This window comes from Cupressus sempervirens, chromosome 7, assembly GCF_028749045.1.
Source record: "Cupressus sempervirens isolate cs-2001-9-10 chromosome 7, ASM2874904v1, whole genome shotgun sequence".
Lineage (NCBI taxonomy): Eukaryota > Viridiplantae > Streptophyta > Pinopsida > Cupressales > Cupressaceae > Cupressus > Cupressus sempervirens.
In genome coordinates, this window is record NC_143124.1 from 829,434,856 (window position 1) to 829,445,214 (window position 10,359).

The following is a 10,359-nucleotide window of genomic DNA, read 5'->3' on the forward strand; positions in this document are numbered from 1 at the left end:
GGTAGAACTCTTCGGTATACTCTTGAACAAATTTTCCCACTAGCTTTAACCCTTGCATTTTTTCAAAAAATCAAGCTCATAATTCATAGGAATAAATTTTTACTTTAGTTCAACTATCATTTAATCCCATTTGGTAATTTTGTCCTTTCCCTTTCTATTTCACTCCAATTGAACCTCCTGTCACTAGATCTTTGCATGTCCCTTCATTTTCATCTTCACAAACTTGACCCTATCATGATCCTCAATATCTTCATACTCAAATTACTCCTCTAATTCATTAATCCAAATGATCATCTTCTTTGGATTAAGATTCCTCAAAAATGTAGGAACTCTAAACTTAGCTCTTTTTTTAATCTTGGAGATGGCCCTTGAAATCCTCTCTTCTTTTGGGTTTTGAACTTCCTCTAGTTTGGTATTTTCATATACTTCATCCTCATCCTCCCTTTCATCTCTTGTGGAAAGATTTATTCCTCTATGCATTTTCTCTTCCAATTCTTGCATTTATCTTTGGAGAGCTTTAAAACCCTTAGGGGTAACACATATAACTCTTCCACCACAATCTTTTCATTGAGGTATTTTCATGCTTCTACTAAAACCCTAGTACGAACTACCTCTCAATTGATGATTTGTCTACATGCTTAACCCAAACCATAGTCCTAGTGTGAACTAACTCATAGTCGATGATCTATCCACATACTTAAGAACTGTAGCTCCAATACCACTTAATGGAAAGTGGTCTCCTTAAAACCATAAACTCATAATAGAAACAAAGAAACAATAAAAAATGCAAGAACAAAATATGGACTTCTTATTTGTGCCACAAATGCATAATTACATAATTCACAAGTACAATATGCTAACCCACATGGTCACCTTCATTACAATAATCTACAAGACTAAGCTACGAACTACCACCTAGAATTGTCCTAGACAATGTTTTGGTCTTTCTTAAATAAGAAATTTTATGCCACCCAGAAAGGTTCTAGATGGTCAAACTTAATACCTAGGGCTGACAGACCCTAACAATGCATATAGAGTGTAGTGCCTACCCTCGATTACATTTTTTTGGACACATTGTTGTTATTATTATTGGACTATGTTAGACTAGTTTTATGTTGATGGTTAGTAGCATTGTTTTGAGATGATAAAATATTATGCTATGGATTCAATTAATGTATGATAAGATTATTTAGACTCTACATTTCATGTATGCATGATGATTATTATATTGTTTCCAGTTATTGATGATGATTAGTTAGATGGCTTATTATCTCATGTGTTTTATTATGGATACTTACCCCCATACTTGCATGTGTATGGTGTGCGTGTTTGTTCTTATGTATGGCATTTCTGATGTGGTTAAAGAAGGGAGTCATAGTCACCTGCTAGTTAGGATCTACACAATGCACCACTTACTACCATTTCCTTTTTAGTTAGCATATATATATATATATATATATATATATAAATATATATATACATGCATGGTTTTTATGTAGGTTGCAGGTACCGGGTATCAACTTCCCTGAATTTCTAGGATGAGCATACCATATTGCACTATCTCAATGGTAAGAGAAGGGAGATAAATTCTCAAGTCCAAATCCCAAACCCTTAAACCATTTGTCCTAGTGAGGTAGGACAAGTATCTAGATATTTTACCTTTCGAATGTGTCAGATGACATAATTCGTGATATTTAACCCTTTAGACTGATTTTGTATGGATTGCTCTATGATGGGTTTTCATATTTTATCTTGGAGGTCTATGGTGAATTTTCTATTAATTATGTCTTAATAAATAGATTTAATTAATAAATTAATTATTTGAAAAAAAATAATATAATATCATGATCTTTGATATTTTGATTATAATTAATTAAATAGAAATTAATTGAGAAAAGAATTAAATAAAAGAAATTATAAATTAAAATTAAAATAATAAAAATAATAATAAAGTAATAAATAAATAATAATAATAAAATTTATAAGAGAATTAAAATAAAAGTTATAAGCTTGCCTAGGAGTAAACACACCTCTTGATTGCACATATGTCAACAACACAGATGTTAGTGCACCAATTAAGCACATGTTGTCTACAACCTTATGACTCATCTAGAAGGTTGGAATAGACTCATGCTTAGTTGTCAACACCTTCTGGTTGTTTCTAGAGACATTCTAGGTGCTTCTTGAGAGTTCTTTATATTCAGGAACTCCTAGAGGCTTAGAGAGTGTTTGGAGAGCATTTTTGGAGGACTCAGGAACGTGGGAGAAGGAAGGAGCTTGCTCTGCAATTTCTGAGGAGAAGTGAATTAGCATCAGTATTCGGGTAGACACTTGTAATTTTGCCCATGTTATTTCTGCTTCTTGCATTCTTGTCTTCTTTGTGTCTTCTGAATGCTTTCTAAGGATTCTATGTGCAAATGTTCCAGTTGTTTTATTCTTGTCATGGATAGTTAAATTTCTTATATGAGAAAATCCCCTATGCATAGATCTGAGAATTCTATGGGCTAGGGTTTTTAAAAAAATTGTAGGCAAACCTATTAGAAGGATTAATAGGTAAATCTAGAAAGGTTATGCTATATTTGCAAGCGTTATTGTGAAAGGTTCCTTGTTTAAAATATGCATATATGTTTATTAATCTGCATACATATGGACACTTTTATATATATATATATATATATATATATATATATATATATATATATATATATATATATATATATATATATATATGTATATATGTATATATAAACAAAAACTCTGCAAACATATATATATATATATATATATATATATATGTATATATATATATATAAACATATATATATATATATATGTATATATTTATATACATATATATATATATATATGTATATATTTATATATAAACATATATATATATATATATATATATATACATATATATATACATATATATATATATATATATACATATATATATATATATATATATAAACATATATATATACATACATACATATATATATATATATATATATTTGTTAAAATTGCAGTTGAAAAAATGTTATTATTAAATCTGAATCGCATTTGAATATGATTTCAGAAAATGTTTTAAAATGTTATTTAAAAAAAAATATATAATTAAAATTGCTTTGGGGCACAAATTGTACCCACACCCTTGCAAAGTCAGAGGCCTACCATTGCAGGACTGTGACGACAGGGGTACTATGTACCCGTTGTCGATCGCAAGTACTACATACCATGGTAGGGGGTTAAATTGATATTTTGTTTTGTGAGTATGAATTTTGTCTTTTCAATATTGCATTTTTATTAAATTATTAAATGTTATAAATATATATATATATATGTATGTATATAAGTATATACGTATAAATGTTATTAATTATAAATAATTATTATATTTAAAAAGATTTGAATTAATGGATCATTCCTCTCTTTTTTTAAATGATTTAAAAGTATAGCTTGTCAATTATTATTAAAAGTGGAGAGATATTAATAATTAACTTAATTAAACTTTGTTTAATTAAGGTTAATCATTAGAATATATTATAAATCGAAGTTTTGAGTTATGCAATTATTATTTTGATAATATTGGGTTCATTAGAATTGCTAATTGATTATTAGAAGTTGATAGGGGTCATTTTCAAATAACAGTTATATAAACAAAATATTATTAGAACAATTAGAAAATTGAGTCTAATGGTTTTGCGGAGAAACTTTTATCTATCAAACAAATACATGGGTTAGGTAAAAATGTGCAATTTTCTCCACTTGTTATCTAAATTTGAAAATGAAAATTGAGAACTCCAAACTTAGTAATTTAAACAACCCAACTTGTGCTTGCATTGTGTATTCTCTATACTATTTGTTTTGAGTTTTTGGGTTGACTAGTGTTGACCAGTTATAGGATGTCTACCAATGGCTCAGGAGTTATGATTGTGATGTCATGATGATGTCTTGATTCTGATCTTTATAAACCCAACCATGGTTATGTGATGGTATGCTCTATGAAATGTTGTATTTACTAATTGTTATTGCTTTTCAATCTTCTTGTGTGAAGCTAAGATTCATATGTATGAGACACTTGACTTAATCATTTTGAGTCATCGATCTATTATACTTGGGTTACTTTCTAGTCATATGATGGAATTGAAATTGTTATCTGATCTTGATGATGTCATGTTGCGACATGTTTTGGCTCAACCATTTTAGAGTCTTCAATCAGTATTATTTTGAGATATTTTTGGTCGCTTGTTAAGAACCAATGATTATTATGATTATTAGGGATACCTTCAGTTGCCAATAGAGAACTATTGTGGTCATGATTATCTATGATGCTTTTTAGTTGACTCAAGGAGATTTGATGTTTATATTGTGGATTATATTTTGTGATTTTGAGATTTATGATTACATGAGCGTAGGGTAGGTTATCTACTTGTAGTGACGGGAAGTGGCTTGCAATGAGGATCAGGGCCCTAAGAGGCTACCAGAGTAACTCATTGTAAGTTTCTTTAATAAGTGACAATATTCACATCTAATACTAACTAAATGAACGTAAAAAGATAAATGTTTTTTTCTCGCCCATGCCTCGAGTGCTAGTACAGACTAGGATGGGAGTAAAGAGAATGCTTGGTTGCGACCTTGCATTCTGTATTATGCCTCATCTATATGAGAGGATACTAGTGGCCGCACAAGGATCACTAGGGGGCCGGGGTCTATTGTGAGACTACCAGGGTAACTCTAGTAAGATCCGTGCGATGACACTTTCTAGCTTGCATAGTAGGTTTCCTACATGTCTTTATGTGCCTCTGGGAATTAGATGCCGGAGTTGTGTTGGAACCTTTGAGTTAGTATACTTTTAGGATTTCTTGACTTAGAGAGTATTTATTCTATGTGATTTGAAAACCTATTTGGGACTTGAGATTATCTCATCAGTGCGGTGGGAGTGGACCATTTAGGTTCCACACGGTCGGGTGGTAGTGCTTATCACTCTTATCATTTGAGATCCATTCAGAACACCGTAACTGATGCATTCATGATTATGATGGTGGACATGTATCCTTATATTGATGATTTGCATAAGTTAGATAATGATATCTTATGCTTTACTTTGTATGTTAGATTAATTTCTGCATATGATGTAGTATGATTTAGGAGTGACATTCCTACTATGTTAATACTGATGATCTCTTTGGTGATTTGGAATGTTATGCATGGAGGGATGGCTAGGACCCACAATGGTCTAATGATGCTATTAATGGTTGGGAGGAACCGTGCACTTAGTTATTTATGTCGATTACTTGCGATTATCTTTTATGATGATGGGGACATGACCCAAGTACAAAATGAACACAATAGGAAAGAGAAAATTGTATTAACTATGTAAATATGCTATTACATTTAGTATAGAGAAAATAGACTTCAAAACATACCCTAAGGGCTTACAACAGTATAAGTTTGGAGATAATTTCTCCTTTTAGTACCTCCTCTCAAACTCCACTCCGAACTGCCTTTTATAATGCCAAAAATGTTCTTAAATAGACCCTAGAGGGTTAAGGATTAGGAATAGATTCTAGAAAGTGCTAGTTGGCATCCACCAACCAAATAAAAGGCTCTATAAGTTGCATTAGAAGTTGGCACAAAATTAGAAGAATCCAAAAATGGTAACCGAACTTCCAGGAGGCATAACTTTTGAATCGTAGCTCCAATTGATGAACCATTTACATTTCTAGAAAGCTCTAAAAGCACTCTATAGTTGTATGGACAAGCTCCACTCATCCCCCATTTTTCAGCCCTATTTGAGGTCATCTAATGCCCCTAACCTAACTTTGAAGCATTCTTAGGAGGTCTCCAAAAATCAAAAAATTGCAATAACTTTCAAACCGTGGGGCCTTTTGACCTGATTCTTTTTCTAGAATGCTCTAAATTACAATTAAAATCTTCTAACCAATTTACACCTTCTAGTTCACCAAAATGATGGATCAATTGCATACTCCTATTTTTTTGACATTTACACGTATCTCAAGGTGTTCAAATACTCTATCCTAGAACACTGATAGTGGAACTGTGAGAGTTGAAACCTTTATTTGACCCAAATGGGTATCCAAAAATGAAAACACATGAAACAAAAACTAAGTCTAAGTACATTTTTTTGGTTGACATAGGATTGCCCTTATACCTCTAGATGCTCCTGCATCATATGATGATGTGTCATGTATGATGTATGGTTTCATTTGTGTTATTGCATCATGGATTAGAATTAGGATGATGATGTACTTTATTTACACAGATGTATATTCTTTTATGCCTTTCATACCCTGTGGCATGTATAGTGGATGATTGAGCAATCTAAAATGTAATTCTAAAAGGACACTTGTATATTGTTTAAGTACGTTGGATGTATCATTATTATTTTATGAGGATGTGATGTTAGATGATTATTTAATTTAGATGTGATTCAACATTAAGAGATCCTTAAAGAAAGTAACTGGTTATGTATGTTTATGTTTACTTTCATTTGGATTGTTGCTATTGCTTCCATTACTATACATAAGTTGTAAATGGTTTTACTTCCATGTTTAAAAAAAAAAATGCTACCAAACTTAGTGAAACTTTAGGTTAATTCTTTGGATCCCTTGGCGGGGCATTACATAGAGTTGGCTAAGTAAATCTTTGACAAATTATTTTAGATATTTAGGTGGCCTAACTTCAGAAGGCCATAACTCTCAAATTGTTGCTCTAATTGGCCATTATAACAACTTTTCAAAAATGCTAGCTCCTGATCTACAAGCTTGAAATGGTGCAAGCACCTTTTCATCAATTTTTTAGACCTCATCCAGGCACTCTAAGGCCTCCAATGGTGAGGCTGAATATTTCTCTATAAATTTTTCCACCAAAAATCTACAATAACTTCTTTGATACTTAAGCTAGAGCATTGAGATTTTTATGGTAGGTATATAATGCTAAAATAAACCTTCATGTAAAAAACGACAACATTCCAAGCTTGTATGACAAACTTACTAAAAATAGCAAGTTCCCATAAATAATAACCACCCTAACTACTAATCCTTATTAAAATAGAAAATACTAAAAATAAAATATTTTTGGGTGATGCAAGATTGTTCTTACATGTAGCATGCTCTTGTATCACTCTTTGGCATTGAGGGCAACATAGATGAAAAAAATTTAAGTTCCAAGAATATAAAATAGTACTCTATTATTGTTTTTATTGCTGCTACTATTGTTGTTGTTGTTGTTCTTGTTGTTGTTGTTGTTGTTGTTCTCATCTTTTCAAATTATTTCATCAATCAAATATGAAATCCTTTGGAACACTACTTTATTCTATATATTCATGTATTATATCTCCCCCATAGAGATATTCATGAATCTATATAAATCTCCCTAATAGAGATATGTACAACTGCCTCTCCCCCATTCAACTAGATGATGTTTTTCAAGAACTCTTCTCCCCCATTAATATCAATGAAAAAGGCCTCATTATGTCAATTAATGCTCCAATTCTTCAACCAGATCAACTATCCAAAGACACTATTTAATACCAAATACCAAGAGTCCTCAATGACTCTGCTCATCATAGATACTCCCCCATATAGGAAGCATCAGTATTCAGTCCACTCAAACAATAGTTCTATGTACCATTAGATTGATGCAATCTCTATATCATCTATTCTAAAGTAGGTAGGGGAATAACCTAAAGCATACCTCTCAAGTACTAAAATGTATCTTTAGGTAAGTACTTCACAAAGTTATCTATAATTTGATCCTTAGTACTCACATACTTCAATCGTATCTGCTTTTCTATTGCCTTCTCTCTCAAAACATGGCACTTAATAGATATATTCGTATTCTTAGAATGCAATACATGATTATTAGACATACTTACTATATTTTTGTTATTACAATATATGATAATAAGTTATAGAAATTCTATCCTAATATCTTTCAACATCTACTTCATCCATATCACTTGATTATAGTTATTTGTTGCTACTACATACTCAGCCTCAACTGTACTCTACAAAATAAAATCTTGCTTCTTTCTTAGGCACCAATCTTCCTCCAAGAAAGAGTGCTACACCACTAGTTCTCTTTATGTCATCCATTGTTATGATATTATTAGAAGCACTATTACACTTAGTTGTGCATGCATTAAGTTGTAACAATATACAAAAATTTCTCCCTCTTTCTAGTACCATGGAACTTCTTGAAATATTTATATCTCCTTCAAAAAAATTTACATGAACATACTTATCTATTATCTTGATAATCGATACTAATAAAAAATCTTTCTAACCCTATGATATGAAAGACACCATAAATATTCTAATTATACAATAAAATAAATTCATGTTAATAATTTCAAGACAAACAATATCAAGAAATGTATGACCCAAAAAATCCTTATTGCTATCAAAATTTTCATACTTACTAAACCAATTTCTATTAGGATTCATGTGGAAAGATGAGCTCAGTCTACCAACCATGCATTGTGACTTGTACATGTAGCTAAGACTAATATAGAGGAATTACCATCTTCCTTCATAGATTCATAATTAAACTCTTCCTTCTTCATCATCTTTTCTTTTGTATAATCCTTGTGGAAGTGAATGAGTTTTCCATTGTTCTAGCAAATTTCCTTGGACTTACCATGAGATTTTTTATATTCCCTTGTTCTTGGACTTATAACAGCCATGTTTCTTTTCATTATAACATATTTCTCTTTATCCTCCTCAAACAATAAAATCATATTTGGTATTCAAAGAGACACTCCTTTGTATCTCCTCATAAAGTAGAGAACTAACAACATCATCTAACTTTAAATCAACTACAGATCTCCCTATGACCATGACAAGGCTATCTCATTAGTGTGGCAACAAGAATAGAAATATTTGGTACATTTATTTATTATCCAATGGAACCCCTACTAATTTCAACTAATTTAAAAAGATATTAAATCTTTCTAGATGCTTAGATATTAATCCAACTTTTTCCACTCTCAAAGGATACAACTTATTCTAGAAGAAAATCTTAGTCATAGGTGATTTTTATTGATACACCTCACTTTTATTAACCCAAAGCTTCTTTGAAATAAATTCTTAATGGATATTTATCAAATTTAACTTTGCAAAAGATAACCTTATAAGAAATTTAGGATTTAAGGGCCCTTCAATATTTTCACCCACCTCTTCCCATAGGTCTCAATAATTCAAAAAATCTTGTATCTTTAATTTCCACATTTCAAAATTTGTTCTAGAATGTGTCTCCACATCTATCCTCCCCAATATTATTTCAAAATTTACTATACTACCACATAAAAAATAAAATTATTTTCACAAAATATGACTCAAACCTTGATTAGCTCAAAAACCCTTTTACCCAACAAATAGAAGAAAAAGTATACAAGCTACAATACCATTTGCAAGGAAGAAAATGTATGCAAAATTTCTTCCTACACTATTCTTGAGAGGATGATTATGCAAATAAAACAAAGTAACTATTCAAAGGATTTAAAGATACAATCAAGTTCATAAATGGAACAATGCTAAACACATCATACAATTATTTATCTAGGAAAACCCTTACAAAAGAAATAAAAACCCACAATGTAAGCCTTGGGTAATGTATTGTCAAATCAGTGGAGATTAAAACATACTTGTAATACATGCTTGTATAGGAATATAAACTCAAATCAGTTTGGGAGGAACTTATCAAGCACTCTTCTAGCATGCAATCTTTTCAAATAAAACTCAGTGCTAAAACTCCTCCCTAAGCCCTCCTTTTATATGCTTCTCACAACCTAGAAAATACCTGTGGTTTTAAAATGCCATGTGAAAACCCTCCTTCACACATGGTGTACATGTTAGCATTAAGATTAATATCTCTATCAATGACTCAAAACTTAGTTGGTTACATTTCTACTAAGCTCTATAGTTTCTATTGACCTTATCATTCATCTAGTAGTGTTAACCAAGTGTCTTAGTTGCTACCAAGCTAAATAGACAATTTGTAGTTCATGTCAAGCTTCATAGTATCTATCGGGCATCAAATTTAGTTTGCATTATATTCTAAGCATAGCAATGTCTACTAAGTTATTTAGTAGAATTGATGAGGACTCTAGTGATACCTAAGCTCTGTAGTGAACTAACCAAGTTTTATAATAACTACCAAGCTCATAATGTTAACAAACTGAATCTATTATTGATCGAGTCATGCAATGTGAACCAAGTGATTCAATAGTTATTAAGTTTCTCAGTGTTCATTGATTTACACAATGTTGACTAAATTTGAGTTACTCAAAAGTGATTAGTATGGATGAAGCTTCAATTTCAATGTACCAAG